Genomic DNA, 16,396 nt, shown 5'->3' on the forward strand with positions numbered 1-16,396 from the left:
AGAATTTTTAACTCGAGTTCGCTACTTAAAACTTGTCTCACGTCTGTCACTTTTAAATTACCCCCGTACACTCTCACACGGGAACGAGCTGACGCGTGAAGTGGGATGTATGTGTAATGTCCCTAGACATACGAGTATGCTCTGGTCTTCATATTATCATGTTGAACCAACTATTCGCCCTCTCACCTATATACCTCATAACCTGTGAAACGAGACTGCGGACTCAGGATCTATCATAATTCACATAGCGTACCTGCCCCCTGTTTGTAGGGCATCGCTCATTCTGACAGGAAGATAGTTGCCACTGTCTGCACTCCATATCGATGTACCTGTTTGTACAAATGTAGCCACATGCACTTGTGTTTGTATACGTTTAGAAGAACCGGACCATTTTAAATCGTTCCTGTACATGCTTCTTGTCGTTGTGATCGTCGTCGTCGTCGCCGCCGCCGCCGCCGTTGTTCTTGTGGACTCATATCGTATTATGTAACCAAGCATACAAAGGTTTCTATGGACCTCTAATCTATTCTAAAACTATGGACTTTTCGTAGCCATGTCCATGACGCAGTGGTATGCAGTATACGGCTGCAGTGGGTAGTATTCGCAGTGCGCATAATAATAGTCTTAATAATAGTCGTAGGATGTATGTAGCCTGTGGGTATAGTCGGTCTGGTCGGTCCTCAATGCGATCCCAGCCCTCTAACGATAGAATGACCAGCTTTCGCTTGCGTTAGATGCTACAGCTCGTTGAGGGCAAATACTTCTATGCCAACTAACAGGAAAGGAACTCAGCTTCAGAGAAAAGCGCGTCAGACTGTTCGACCGTCTAACAGACACTTTCGGAGCCGTCACAGTGGGTGACAAATTTATGTGGACAATTAGGGAAGCTGAAGATTTATGGTTGCGGTTACGAGACAACGGCGGCAGAGCCCGAAGCGCAGGCGAAGCCAGCGAAACAAATACAGATACAGAAGCAAAGAGAGAGCGAGAAAGCTTTGGCGATTCACTGGCAATCGGAAGCCGAACGAGCGTACGTTGAGTGCAGTTTTTCTGTCTGTCACTATGTGTATGTGTATGCTCAAGTAGGAGATAGGCCGAGATCCTTCGAAAAAGAGCTGCTACCGGCTGTACGCTGTCGCTTATCACGTGCGCACCTCTAAACGGTCTTGTATTTGCAATAGAGATCGCGTTTTGCATAGACGGTTGCTCGGAGAGGGAAGGTAATCGCTTGGTAAGTATCCTGCGATATACTGTATGTAAATAGAATAGAGCAAATCGCCGAAGTCAGAAGTATTTTATGAGCCAATCGTGTAATCGAGAAACGCAATGTGTAAACATCTCACAGTCTTGTCAAGTTCTATTGTTAGATAGTTCGTTTAGATTTATTTGACAGAACTATTATGTGTTTCTCTTTCGAACTTTGCCAATCGCACACCCAATGAACCCTTTTTCTCACCATCTTTTAAGTCGCTCTAGCTGAACAATCGAGTGATCGCAAGTATTGCAAAAATCGGCCAAAATCATACAACAAAAATGCGTAGTACCGATGATGACAGCGAGTTAATCCACAATGGACTTCACGGGCTAATCTTCATAAGCCATGTTTACGATATGAGTCTCTGTTCATTCTTTCTGCGCTTGTTTGTTGCAACCAACTGCGAATTCGTCTGTAGTACTCTTAGCTAATCTATTGTCGATGAGAACCAGAGGGGAATTTATGCGCTATTTCCATCAATATTCCTATGGGTGAGAAACAGCTTGATCTGATTGGTGGTTATAAGTGAACGTTCACTAGCGGGTGACAAACAGCTCTATTGTTGGGTAAGAGCCCGACACTCACCATTGAATCTGAGACGTTTTTGGTTTAAAAGGCATAACGAAACCCTAAGCGGAGGGGCAAACTCGTTGTTGTGTGTGTCATTATGCCCTACACATACACACATTTGCATGCAAGTTTATGAAAACACAATGGCGTAACCTCGAGCTACCCAAAACCCACATGAAATCGGCTTTCAGTGAATGTCCCACTCCACGAATGTGGAAGAGAGATCGTGCATCGCATGCGGACCTTGTTTTGTTTAAACCTAAGAAGAACAATTGCAACCGATAATAACGCTCGCTCACCGAAGCCATTATAGTCGTATTTATCCTGTTTGTATTCGTCTCGCATTGACTCCCGCGTCTTGGTAGTAGGCACTGAGTCGCGCGCCGGGGCTGGTTCTTTTCGATTCATATCCGCGTATAGTTCTTTTTTTATCGCTAGTGTCCGCTCGAGCACCTTCTCGACCTAACCTAACACTCGATTGACGTTTAATACTGGTCAATTTTTTACGTGAGTTCGGTCGCTTGAAACTATGTCATACAGACAAATAGATTGATTGTCATGTTGTGCTACCAGCTTAAGGAAACAATGTCGTTTGCCCGATAAGTAATTAAATATAGTACTATATTTCGAAGTTCCGTAATACATTGCTTTGCGCTAGGCAAATGGCATCATCCGATTGTAATTTTGTTGTTTTTTTTTTGGCATTTGTTAACTGTATAAAGTTGAATAGAGATTATTCTATTTAGTATGATTAATCGGATAGATGAAAATGAAAAGTGAAAGATGAAAATTTTGATGAAAAGTTTTATACGACATCGTCCTGACTAGTATTATTTGAAACGGAAAACAGTATTCCTTGATTCCCGGCCGAATGACGTTATTGTGCGTCTCAGTTCTACTGAGGTTTTAGTAGGAATTGCCTTCAACTAAAGGAGCCAGCATTTACCAAAGTTCATCTGTAACAATCCATCTCTGGGATTCCAGACCCCTTAGTACAGGTAACCCCGACAGTCACCAACCGAACGACTAGTCATAGCATTTTTTGTCACCGTTCGTCAGATATCGGATCTTCGCCAGCCATATGTGTTTGCATTACCTTCGTAAACATGTGCGGCTAGCACTACTACTACCAGTTCGCCACTGTCGGAGCGGCCTCCTTCGACGTTCGCAGGCGTATATGCCAACGAGCCATCACGACAGCAGATAAATAGAATGCTGTTAAAAGGGATGGAGTTCAACCGGCTGGTAATACGTATGTAAGCGTAGTCTTCAGTTGCTAACTTCATCTCGTGCTCCAGGTGCACTGCACGCAGCTGCAGTATCCTTCCCCCAGACCCCGGATCCCAAAGAGGATGATGAGCCTCTTCAGAAGTAAGACAGACAGGAGAAACAATCTGAATAGAATCCGCACCAAGTGTGGTAGAAGGGCTGTGAACTAAAAATAGGAGGCTTGAAAAGTCGATATGTTATAGTTCAATATATCTGTGAATTGCAGTTCTAATGGAGTTCGCTATCAACGGAGACGAGACGCCTTTGAAGCCGCATTGGCCGTTTAGTATCGTTTTTGTGATACTTTAAAATCCAGTTCTCACCTGCAACCTATTGTGCGATTAGAAACACATGCCTATAACACTAATAGGTCAATGACGTATTAATATTGTCCAAACAGCTTGCAGGCCTTCAGGAACCAACGACGGGATGGCACCGGAATCGCTTGGACTTCCACTCGTAACAAAATCCTGTATTCACTCGAAAGTTCTAACTTCCACATGCACACATGTAATATATTCGCATTTTCTAAAAAGGGCGCATCAATTTGTGAGCGCCCCGTATATGCAGCTTTTAGTACACAATGCATAAATACCCATAAGAGCTGAATGAAGCACACAGAATCGTACAAACAGGAAGCCGTATAGAAGTGGTTTAATCGTCTCAATTTTGTGACATAATCAACTCTCAACATTTCACCGTTTGTAGCAAACAAAAACAAAAAAAAAAAACTAAGATCAGCAAAACCAGTCAGTCAGAAGCCACCAGCAAATCGACTTGTGTTCTGTGGTGAAATCGAACGAATTTGTATAACGACGAACGGCTCTTCGTTGTTTTTCGTTCCTGTTCGCCCTGCTTTCGTGACCCGTTCGATCTCGCCTTCGCCGTCTGGGACCGATTGTCTCCGTCTTCTACCATCGCGTTCACTAGTTGTAGTTGTAGAGTTATAATAACACTGAATCTCTGTTTGCTTCCCGGTTGTTTCTTTCCTTGCCACGTACGGTTTCTACACTGTCACCCTACCTATCAACAAATCAGCGAGCGAATGAGTGAGCAATTCAACCGTTTGCTATCTGACTCAATTCCGGCTTGACGTCGAAGCTGTCGGGGGTAAGTCCCTAAATAGACACACGAACACCCTTACGCCCATACGCACACAGATTCACTCATTTCGCTCTGCGCTTTTTACTCCTCGACGTTCTCGTGACGCATGTGTCACCAATGGCAACAGCAACAACAGCCGGTAGCGACGCTGACGTCAATGTTGGTCTTTACTTTTTTTTTCTTCACTGTTAAGTGGGACAGAAAGGGTCTGGATTGGAGGGACAGAAACGGAAACCGAATTGAAACAGCAGTAAGCTAGAGGGCACGAGCAGTCTGAACAAAAGAGGCATCAGCCAAACCAGCGACAAAGAACGATGCTTCGCGCAGATAGACTCAAAGAAGAACGCGGAACAGCCAGAGAAGAACTGGCTCATTCGAAGCGTTTGATGAGAGCGTGTTTTGGAGAACAATTTCGTCTCGGTCTTCAAGGGCTCGCCATAGACGTGGCATTGTATCGTCCGTTGTGCAACGCGGTGACACAAGGAAGCGAACGTTATTATTACTATGAAGAACCGAACTTAGCTGCAGCGTTTAGATACAGAGATCTCACCCAAACCTATAGCTTTTCAATGAAGAGATGCATGGCTAATGGCCATCTATTTTCTAGGCACGTTCTAGGCCTAGCTAGCATATGTATAGGTCATGCAAACTGTAGGAGACCTACCTCTTCGAAAGAGGTCGCCTTCGGCCGCGATTAGATGCAGCAGCCGTCCGATTACCGAACACATCATCATTGACAACTAATGATCATACAGACAGGTACGATGAGAACCCCAGGCTATCGCTTATGATCAACCCTCTGCAGAATTTTATTAAAGCCTTTTCGTGCTTTCTGTGATCTTTCATATATAATTTAAATGTCCACATTAGATGACAAGCTCGATTGACTGCCCCTGATAAGCTCTCACATTAAAACTCGCTATGTGGATTCGTGTGTTCCATGTGCAACGTTTAAAGACAATCGGCTAACTCGACTGCGCGGATTGCAGATTTACCGCAATTGTCCGACAACCGCAATGACCAGTGACACTAATCCGATGCCGGAGTTATCGTCTCCGAAGCTTTAGAAACCACGAACGAAAATGAAAGCCTTACAAACGTTACCATCTTAAAATGATATACAGTATATAACTAAGTTCTTTTGCAGTGGTCGATTCAATGGCCGCAATAGCGGCGGCATTTTGCCCCGCCACCGCCGTTGCCGCTTTTATTGTTGTTGAAAAAGGATACTACTACATGTAGCGCTATTAACGAAACAAGACTGCCTTCTGGACGTTCGTGTACTGCTTTCACAATTCCCAAAGGTTCTCCGGTTCTCCAGTTCTTCGACTCGGAGCTCAGGGCCCAGCCTGGCTATCCGCCTGTTTCGATGTTATCCGGCTTATAGCGTCATCCCACGTTCGTTGTCGATGGGAGAAAAAAGGCAGGTCGATGACTTTTGCGAAGCAAGTGCATGGACGACCTTTAGCCGGAAACTCCAAGCCACGATCGGCTCGCATCTCTCTCTCGCGCCGCTTCTGCCAGCACTCTGTTATTGCAGCAGTATAAACTGAGGGCTGCAATTTGTCCATTGTGTGATTCGGTTCTCTAGGTGCGTGTGTATCTATGTACGTATATAGGCACGTGCGTTTACGTTGTTGACGATAGAACGATAGAAAAAAAGAGTCTTTCTAAGCAGTTGTTTTGGACTGCCTATTGCAACAGCTTTGTAATGTACCCGTAGTTGCTATACTATCTAGTAATAGCGTAATATAAGCTGATATGCATTCTGACGACGTAAAATCTACAGCAACAATAGCGAACCTTAACAACAGAAACGCTAGCCAAATAAAGAGTCAGACAGTCTGGGGCATTTTGTGGCGTTAGTAGTGTTATCTCTCTTTAGAACCGTTTCTATTTAATTTAGCTTATATGATCGCTTTGGCTTTGCATTAGAGCTTTGCCCCTGGACTGAGCGCTGCAACTACCGCTGTTAGGGGCCACCACTATCGATGGTAGTATGTTTCGGTGTTGTTGAGCTCATTCGAGAGCTGTTTCGTTGAGAGGGGTCTGTTAGATGCTCGCTAGACTGCCTGGCATACTCAACCCACTAGCCGGAGACCTCGCTTGCTTGCCTGTTTGTTGAGGCGAATATTGCTCGGTGCATCAACCCCACCGAGGGCCGTGACGGCGTTGGGCTTGGCGTCTGAGGGGTCTCAGGCGGTAGAGGGGTCGCCGTTTGTGGAAGTCGGCCAGGAGCCTGATAGTACCCGCAAACTTCTGCTCTGGCACGTATGCACCAAATAGCTCTCCTGAGTAGCGCTTCTGTTCCTGTTCCACTAGGCTGCTCAACGACGCCGGCTCTAAGAGAGGATCGACTGTTGCACTCACTGTCTCTGCTGTGCCTTGAGCTGCGCATGCATCTAGATCGTTGACAACTAAAGGAGAGCCAGGGCAGAGGCGAGGGGAAGGGATCGGGACATTCTGTTCTAGAAACGCCCCTCATCCTGACCGCTGTGCAGAATCGCTCCAAAGGTCTCAGGCTAGAGATTATGGGAAATGGGAGAGGGCTGTACCGCAGCAGTAGCAATCCAGTAATTCGAATAGGAGAAAAGCGGCGGAATATACGCGTAGAATGCACAGCGTTTAACGTTGGCCTAGATGCCTTGCGCTGATGACGGCATCGGCGGCTGATGAAATAGTGCGAGGACTACACAAGAATCGGAGAGAAATAGAAATTCGGTTCACCACTTCCACATTTTAACCCCAAAGTATCCTACCTAGATGGCTGCTCGTTGACGGGTCGGAACGCCGTGGGAGTGGGGGTACCGCTGCAACAGCTTCCTTGTAGCTTCTCTATTCAGTATTTGTCAGTGCGTGCGTCTGTGTGTACTTCTTCTATCTATGAGGAGTGTATATTCACGTGTTTGTCTGTGCTCACGTGCTCATGTAAAAGGAGTGCCTTTGACGTTGAGTTGGCACTTAAAGCATGCAGCCACTGGACAAAAGCGCAACGGCTAAGAGAGACTGTCGAATGGAGAAAGACAGAGATGGGAAGTAAAGCTATTGCATGCGTGGTACATAAGCGAGTGGCAGAAAACTCCTGATAGCCGGTCTTCGTTTATACTCTGGATTTTCCGCTTATTCAACCAGTAGTGACCAGACTGACCAACAGTATGTTATTCTAATTTGCCAAAGGAAATTTAGGTGCAGATTGCGACCGATAATATACTTATTTCTGGTAAATGCGATTATTTACTACTGGAAGCAGCAAAGCTAGCTGCAAGTAAATTTAAACATATTGAAGTATGTTATATGTGTAATGTTATAATGTTACTAAGCATATTAATGATAGTACGCGGATGTACACAAAACACTTGAAGTACAACTGAGCTAACGTTGATGTGTGTAAAAAACGAACTCCAAGACATTTTACCTCAAAACGTTTTTGAAATCGTCAGTGACTGATTCAACCGTATAAAATGGAACCGCAGAAAATATGGCAGTACCGGCCTGATCGAAACAAATTTACTTTTATCATTCTGTCTGCTGGTTGTATATCAAGTGCTACACAGAACAATAAACATTATTGAAATTCGAAGCAAAACACTTAAAAGTGCCTCGGCATCTGTTAATCTAAGCTCGTGGGAGAATCAGAAATGATACTGGCCAAAACTGAGACCAAAAGGTCTACATCCTTTGCGACCAAATTGGCGTTCATCGCGACTAGGACCTGAACTCTACAGTCAGCAGTTGGGATCCGACGTGCTAGCTAACAATAGAAGGCTTTAGCTTTCGTGAAATTGTAGCAAAATGGCGTAAAAACAGTAGCTAATGTGTAGCTACTGGAGAATATCGGCTAGTCCATTGCTCTTTACTAGTGTACTTTTCCTAATGACGAAAATGTTCGTCATAGACTTTTCGTGAGATTCCGATGTTTTACGGCGATTGAAGGCTACGATCAACGTAAGGGCTCGTAGAGCCAATTGGTCGGCTGTTTTGAGCTTGAGCTCGTGACGGCTCCCAGCGTCGTCGGCTTCTGCGTTGAGTCGAGCTGGCCATGACCGCCAAAAGTCGACCGCCAAAAGTCGACCGCAGCGCCATAACAGCGACGACAGATCGACAATCATGTTAATGCGACGCACGTCTCAGCAGGCTTGTAGGGATGTAGGACACACACATATGCACAGTTTCACACATTCAGATCAAAAGATCCTGGCACAAGGTTCGGTAAGGTTTAGCGAAAGGCTCAGAAAGGACAGAGTGAAAAGTGGTGATGACGTACGAAGGCAGCAAAACAGTAGCAAGCAAGGTTGGAAATTTGATTGCAAAGCTGACCCATAGAACAAAAAAAATCGTCTATGTTTTTCATGTTAGTGTTATTGCAGTTGTTGTTGCTGCTGGCCATACAATTTCGGTTGTCTTAGGGTCTTTGACCGCGTTCAACGAATTGAACTTAAGGGCCTCATCTCCTCTTCTTTTTTGTCCTTCCCTTCCGCACGGCTCGGTATGTAATACATATACACGTTGTTATGCAGTTCATGACGGAACAACAGAACAGATACAACGATTCGACGAAACTGCGGTAGTCATCGTCATCGCTGCCGCCGCCGTCGTCGTGGTTGCCATGATACCAGGTAGATCAGCCAGCGGCATCGTCGTTGGCAGTAGTGGCGACATCAGCGATTTACCTTCTTCAGGTTTTCAGGGAAGAAATAGGAATACAACGACAATACCGCAGTAAATAGAAGTAAGTCAACCGTAAAACGAATGGAGTAAAGCAGCAATTCAATTAACTGTATCTTTATTAAAGGGTAACGAAGTAAAACGAAGAGGACGACGACGACGACGACAACGACTATCGCAGTCCTTACTACCACGCTGACCTGTACCTTTGGCACTCAGAACCAGAAGGATGTGGACTCAACATGAAAGAAAAAAGGTTGTAAATTCATGAGTTATAGAAGACGAATATGCCGCCACTGCCCGCCTGGTCGTCGCAACGTTAACAGCAATAGCGGCACGGAAGAAGCGGGCTCAAATAAAAGACGTTATAGTTATTATTCCCAATAAGCGTTGACTTAAAACGAAGCTATGAACGAGCGCGTAGGAGGTCGCTGACGCGTTGTTGCTGTCAGCGTCGACAACGGTTTGCTGGTATTCGTCAGAAGGAACCATTAGAAAGTGGAGGAGGCGCGACAGCGTGAAGCCTGCCGTGTGGATCAGCAATCCAGGGGGATGAAGTGAGAAAGAGATCGAGCGAGACAAATATAAAGGGAAAAGAGCGAAATAAAAATAAAAGAATTCAACCCTCTTCCTGTGCATATAGTTGCAGTACGTATAGTTAATATATGCAAACGGGGAATAATAATGATAGTTGAGTACCTGATCAAACAACAACATTGAGCGAGGGTATGAAGATAGATGTCTTCGTCTCAGACGTTAGTTTTTTTTGCTGTAGATATAATAGGCGGTGAAGATCGTGCGCGAGAGCATGAGAAGGAGAGTGACGCTAGTACGTAAGTATACATCAATAGCTAGCTGGTTTACTGAAATGAACTACGGTGAAGTAACAAAACGATATAGGTAAAATCTTCGCTAAAAGAAAAACTAGGGACACAACGCAACGGGAGAACGTGAAAAGGAGAGATGCGACAAACCCCAGCAACTCAGCAAGAGGAGGACAGCGGGTGATTCTGAAGAAGCGAACGAAAATACCGCCAAGCCACTGAGGAGGGACAGAGCAAGTTAATATCACTCGTCATGAACGGAGGGAATTGAGGAAAGCTTGATTTTATAAGACGGCTCTGATATGAAGATCAGCCCTTCTATATAGATTTGCGCCTAACAGAAAGGCAAGACAGGAGGTCAGCTTAGTGAAGCATGCCTAGGCATAAGTCGTGATGTGCCAACTTGTAAAATAACAACAATGATACGAGTGGGCGTATTTTGAGATTGTAAGGACGCAGTATATGCAAGTAAACTGAAATTGTTTCGGATATTGTAGGAAGATGTTAAGTTCCTACAGGTGAATGAACCTTCGCCAATGCAGTCAAATATATTGCATACATAAGAGATGTAACAGAATAAAGAGACGAGGAACTTGACAGAATCGTGTGCCAAACCTGAAACATATATATGTATATATATACATGACGCTCCTACAATGGCTATACCTTACCTGATTCGGCGGCCTTACCAATTAATTTTTTCCCGTTTTCATCATAAAGTATAAACTGTGTCTTTTTTTACTATAGCTAACATTTTCAAATACACTTTCAAAGCAGGTTTGTGCTCTATTAAGTCTTTTTTCAACACACACACAGTAGGCTACAGTGTTTGAAATAAAGGCCATACTGGCTCGGGCGCAGCAACTGGCTTATAGACTCGAATTGTTCTGAGCCGTCATCGATCCGATTTAGCTCCATTTTATCCGGGTTCAGCAACACCATTATAAATAAAGGAGCTACCGAATAGAACAGTCTCTGAAAGTATCGAAAGGGCACCCTTTGTTTTTAAATTTAACTCAGTCAACATCAAGAAGGTCTGTTTAGATTCAGACAAACAATGTAATCTCAAAGTCCGACTCAAAGACCGATACCCCGAACCCAGTCATATTCATGTTCAGAAGCAACGATTGCGGAAAAATTCAAATTTTTTCCACTTTTCGTGTAAAGTGCCTGTGAATGAAATGGTCCATCGTGTTTGTGCTGCTATTGCGAAATCTATCACTTTGTTGTTTTGATATTCGATTCTGCACCAGGGAGAGAATAGTTGCAATTCGTAGGCCTGCCAAAATAACTTTCTTCTACATTGGTTTCAAAAAGTTTTCTTAACTTCCGTTAATATTTCCTAATTTGTTTGCAAACAAAGTTATTTTATTCGTATAGGAAGTCCCATTTACAACAGATACAGTACGAAGTCAGCTAAAATTCATTCACCTGCAAAAAATGTTGGGCTAAGACCTAATTTGGTAGAACTGAGGCTTGTTTAAAACATCGATCAGGGTTGGACCCTGTGCTTTAACAAAGTAAAACATGTAGCTCTTCCCTTAAGCTTACCATTGATAAACTCTATTTAATTTTGACTTTTTTGTGTACTAATATCTCGCAACTATCTGATTAAAGTCGACCATGCAATCTTCTAACTACTTTACATCAAGGGGTTCTTACTGCAGAAGTTTTGTAAATCAATTATCAGCACTGTAAAATCAGAAGCGGCGATAATCAAACATGGTAAATAGAAGTAAGCTAAGATCTGCTGGCATTAGATATGGTTTATTAAATGTTTCGTTTTATGTAAGATAGTGGCTTTAGGCACTATTCTTTGAAATTATTATACTTCTAAAGTAAGTATTGCTCTGCCAGGTTTTCCACCAAGACCCTTCTACGCCTCCCCGCATTTAGGGTAGGTAAACACGATAGCCTCGCTCGTCGGTTTTCTGCCTAAGATTAAAGTATATAGGGTCTAGTTCAGAAGAATTGAATTGTGGTTTCCAGAAGCGTTTGTTTTTAACTCTTCAATATAGGGACTCTGAAATATAGCTACCAGTGGAATGTTATAAAAGTGATAACATTTGAATTCAGTTTCTAATTCTCCTAGAGGTTATGATGGTAAGTTATTTATCGTATACTGTTATCCAGAATTAGCTGAAAAGTCCCCTTCTAAAAATCTCGATCAACTACCGAACTAACGATCCTGCATGATGCTCAATTGTCAGGCATGTTATACAATGTATATATTTTTTCAGCCAAACCAATCAACATTTTTAGAGTATGTGAAAATATTTATTGCAACATCATTTAAGCATCATCCCTTGCTCACTCAGTCCCAGTGAACGGTATCGTAGTTGATGGCGTTGCGTTTACTACAAATAAATGAACCTCAATAAGAAGCCAATATCTGTAGATCTGTTCTCGTTATTCTAACCACTTATCGTCGTATGAAAAGCAGGGAAACAGTTACTGCTGACGTTGAACGCCGTGATTTTTCGAACACTGTGCTTGACCGAAAATCGGCGTTCTAATCACTTTCAAAATCCCCCGCTTTTGCTCCCCAGTTTCTTTCTTTTTCGATCTTTTCGTTTTCTCACATAATTTCAAAGTCATTGTCAATTCCTCGATCTTTTCTCTACCTGCATGTATTCGACTCGAGAGTTAGATCGTTTTATGACTGAGTTCAGAAGTAGCAGCAGCGGTGGATGAAGGAGAAGTACAAAAGCATCGATCGTTGTAGTAGTTGTACTGCGGGCCTCAACCCGCCGGCTTCGCCTTTAACTGCAGCATCCGCAATCTATCCTAACCAGCCAGCCAGCCAGCCAGCCAGCCAGCCAATAACCTGCCATAAATCGGGAATCTGACATAAGTCTAATGAGGAGAGACTAGCAAACAGAGAAACATTGAACGCCCAAATGGAGCTGTGGCAATCTAAAAGCTGCGGTAAAACAACAACCGTAGTGGCGGCGACGGGAACAACGCTAAGAGAAATAGTAAAGCGAACCGTTAATAACGACCATGATCTTCCATGATGTCGATGAGCACTAACTGACGTCGAAGCAGTGATGCAGGAAATAGAGCAAGGGAACGGGCGTCCGAATCGGTTATTTCTATTCTATTCCTGTTGATACTAACGCTGCTGTCAAACAACGCAAGTCATCACCAGCAAGAGAAACAGGCTGAGAGCTACCAGTTAGTTGCCTCGTGTTACTATTGCCTTAATGTCTAGCTGTCCCTGTACACTCTGCAGATGTATGCAGGGGGCATGTCTGATATCAGCACGTGGTTGTGTTTTTCTTCTTTTTCTACCAATTTCGCCAATGTGTGCGTACGAGTGTGTAGTTATATACATGCGTATATACCCCTTAAGACCTTCGCTCAGAGGCCGGCGCCGCAGAGCACAGCTTCGCCTTCGATGATTTTTTTTCGCTTCGTTAGACGGACGTCACTTACAGACATATACTCCACAACATATACCTACTGCTTGTCCATCTGTGCGTTGTACGGCAAACCCAACCTAACCGATGTTCTTTAACCGTTCCAAGGTAACAACATACGTAGATATCAGGCTACACATCTAAGGAGGATCAACCGACCTAATCGGCCGGTATACAGACAGACGACTTTCCCTCAAACGCCATAGCGCTCGGACATATATATATATAAAGAGAGAGGAAAGTAGTAATAGAGAGAAGGCCGAAGTAGTGAGCAACTGAAGAGAGCAGAAGCGACAGAATCATCTAACAGAAGCGTCCGGCAAGCTGGTCGCGCTCAAGGCCACCGGCTCTCGTTGTTGCCGAGCCCAGGACCTTCTCAGAACAACCCCCGGCAAAGTTAGGCCCCTGAGGCCTGTCCGTCCATCCATCCACCCGTTAGCCGTTCAGCCTATTTATGTATAGCATGTATACGCTGTAACGCTGAGGAACTGCGAAGAACTGTGAAGGAGTAGCCAAATTGAGAGAGAAAGAAGTCATGAGGAGCGTCGCTGGAGCAAACTATTATTACTAACAGAAACGACGGCAGACAACCATGCTCAGCAGCAGCAAGCTTGTCCCACCCGGTCAGGGCGACGGCAACCGACTGCTGCTGAACGGATGGACAGACATTGAGCTGGTAGTCGGCGGCAGGCCAAGACCAGCGATGCAGCAGTCAGGCCGGCCGGCAAGCAGGCTTTATGTTGGCAGCAGCAGTAATAATAGCAGCCACCTCCGCCGTAACATGACGTAGAAATACACAACACCAGCCGCGGGTTCCTGCAGGGCAATCTGCTGGGGGGAAATATAGGGGTTGTCCGGGGATTAGGGGTGGTTGTACGGTCGCTGTGAGGGAATCAGGAACTGCTAAGCGTGGCCTTCGTCGGTGGCCGGTCGTCGTCAGCCACCAGATGGCCACAAGTTACATACTAGAGAAAAGAGAGCTGGGTCTGTGCCAGTGACTCTTGTTCATTTTGTTGTTGTTGCTGCTGCGGCTATCTCATACTAATCACTGCCACCACAGGCAACATAATTAGTTATGGGAAAAACAAAATCGGCGTATTCGTCTCTGCTGTGTTATCGTCTCCATAGCTGTAAGGTGCAGTCAATGCGATAGCGATCATTGTACCCATGTAACTTCCGGAATAACACAGACAGTGTTATAGGCATTAAAGGCGCAAACTCAATTATCATTTGCAATTTGGAGACCTCGCAAATATCCCTGGTACGACTTAGCGTTATTAACTGATATGTGGATGCACGGTAAAAAAGCATACGCCGATCATGTATTATGTCCTCGTATAGAGACTGGACAGATAGACTTCTAATCCAGAGTTAGTTTTAGGTCCGATATTGCTTACCGAACATTGAACCTCTGATATCTGCGGCAAGGATTTTGAAGTAGCCTAGGCATGTTCCGGCCAGACTGTCAGTTCTAGAATATTCCGCTCTTCAGTGAAACGCACAGAACTCTCAGGGACACGGGTGTAGCAGCAAAAATGTCTTTTTCGAATAAAGTGACCAATTAAAATAGCACCTGAATATAAAAAAGACAGTTAAGGTGTCTCGTGTTAAGCCTTGAGAATGATAATTTTCGAGAAGAGTTGTTTTTACGTGCTTTTACATTTGCGAAGTAGTCCTTATAGGACCTTTATTTAAGAAGGGCTCTCGAACTGGCTAATATTCACTATAATTCTAAAGGTATATAAGTAATGGGCTACCAATTTAGCGCCATCAATTTGACTATAACGCTCTAGTTCCAACTTATCCTCACATTCAAATCAAGCTCAAGCGCTCTTCGATCTTCAATTGGAGGCACCTCATAGCAGTTCTGACATCGCTCATAGTTTTTACGTCTCTGATTTACATGTCAATAACGTCGAACTCTAGACCAGATCGTTTCCGTGCTTGCATGCGTGCCTAGCGCCTTTTCATTTAACTACCGTTATAAACAGTTACCCTGCTCGTCCCCCTTTACGATATTCGTGGGGACGGAAAAGAGATTAAAGTCTACTAATTACGTGTACGGAAAAGGTCTACGAACAAGCAAACTTAGGAAAAATACAAAGTCTTCTTAAAATATACCTCTAACGTATCACCGTTATGTGACTTGGTTGGGAGGATGCTTGAGATAGTTCGATGGTTCGGCCTTTTTTTCGGTACTGAAAGCTAGTAGTTTTTTGCTTAATTATATAATGTCGCTTTAAAAAGATCACGGTTCTGTGACCTAAATCTTATCGCGCCAAAAACACGAATAGGTCGAATCAGTGTTCAGAAGATTTATTGACGATCCTGCTGCGAGCAAATGAGAGAAGTACCATGACCAATCACGGACGATATAATAACAATAAATAAATACTAAAGCGTATGACTAGACTTTCCCGTTTCACTGATCGATTTTTATTGATTTGCAAGGAGAATTTTAAAACTATTCAGATCAGTCACTCTTTCCGAAAACAGCCAGCTACTTAAGTAGCCCAAAGCCCTTGATCGTCGAATTACGTGAAATAGAGTGGAACGAAATTGTGATTGGTTAGGGGGCAGCATGCACAGTGCTGCTGTTGTCTTTGCCCTTTACTATTTCCAGATAGATTTTATAGATAGACCACATATAGTTTTCATTTTAAATAAGCCACGTTAAAACACGCGGTGGGAACGAACTTGTACAAGCCAGGCCAGAAGTAACTCTAAAAAAAAAATGTTTCAGTCCCTAAGCTTATTATTATTATTATTATTATTATACATTTAAAATACATAGACCAAAAAAGCAGAAATATGGAGAAGCTGTCTAGATTAAGAGTGCAAACAGCGTTCTACGAATAGGATTCTGCTGGTAAATCTACCGAGAAATGACAATACCAGCTATACTCATTAGAATCGTATTGGAAACAAAAAATTTCAAATTTTAATGGTGTGTTCGGTGCCGTTGGAGCAAAAGTCATCTACTAGTAGAGACTAAATAACGACAGTAAAAGCCAACCGAAAAAACATGAGCTAAAAGTTACAAGAAATGGAGAAGATCAGTTCTCTATGATGCAGAAGCTATTAGCGATACTTTAGAACTCCGTCGGGCTACAAAACGCATTGTCGGGTTACTAAATGCAGATGGCTAGGAAGCGCTTCGCAAAAGCGCCCTACGTTATAACATTAGCTCCATCGATCTGGTATGCACCCGGACACGTAAAGCCGAATCAGAGTTTGCTGAAGGTTGTTACGATAACACAACGCGGTCTATCAATCGGACATGCGGC

The 16,396-nt window shown here is 43.8% G+C and overlaps 1 long non-coding RNA gene across 1 annotated transcript; it reads left to right on the plus strand.

The window, feature by feature from the left end:
- The first annotated feature begins 6,722 nt into the window (after positions 1 to 6,722).
- Positions 6,723 to 10,413, plus strand: LOC111264680 (uncharacterized). Its single transcript, XR_002682983.2, has 2 exons — positions 6,723 to 7,351; positions 8,991 to 10,413. It is a non-coding gene; the product is annotated as an uncharacterized LOC111264680 (long non-coding RNA).
- Positions 10,414 to 16,396: the final 5,983 nt, after the last annotated feature.

The sequence above is a fragment of the Varroa jacobsoni genome, unplaced genomic scaffold (genome assembly GCF_002532875.2).
Source record: "Varroa jacobsoni isolate VJ856 unplaced genomic scaffold, vjacob_1.0 scaffold_885, whole genome shotgun sequence".
NCBI lineage: Eukaryota > Metazoa > Arthropoda > Arachnida > Mesostigmata > Varroidae > Varroa > Varroa jacobsoni.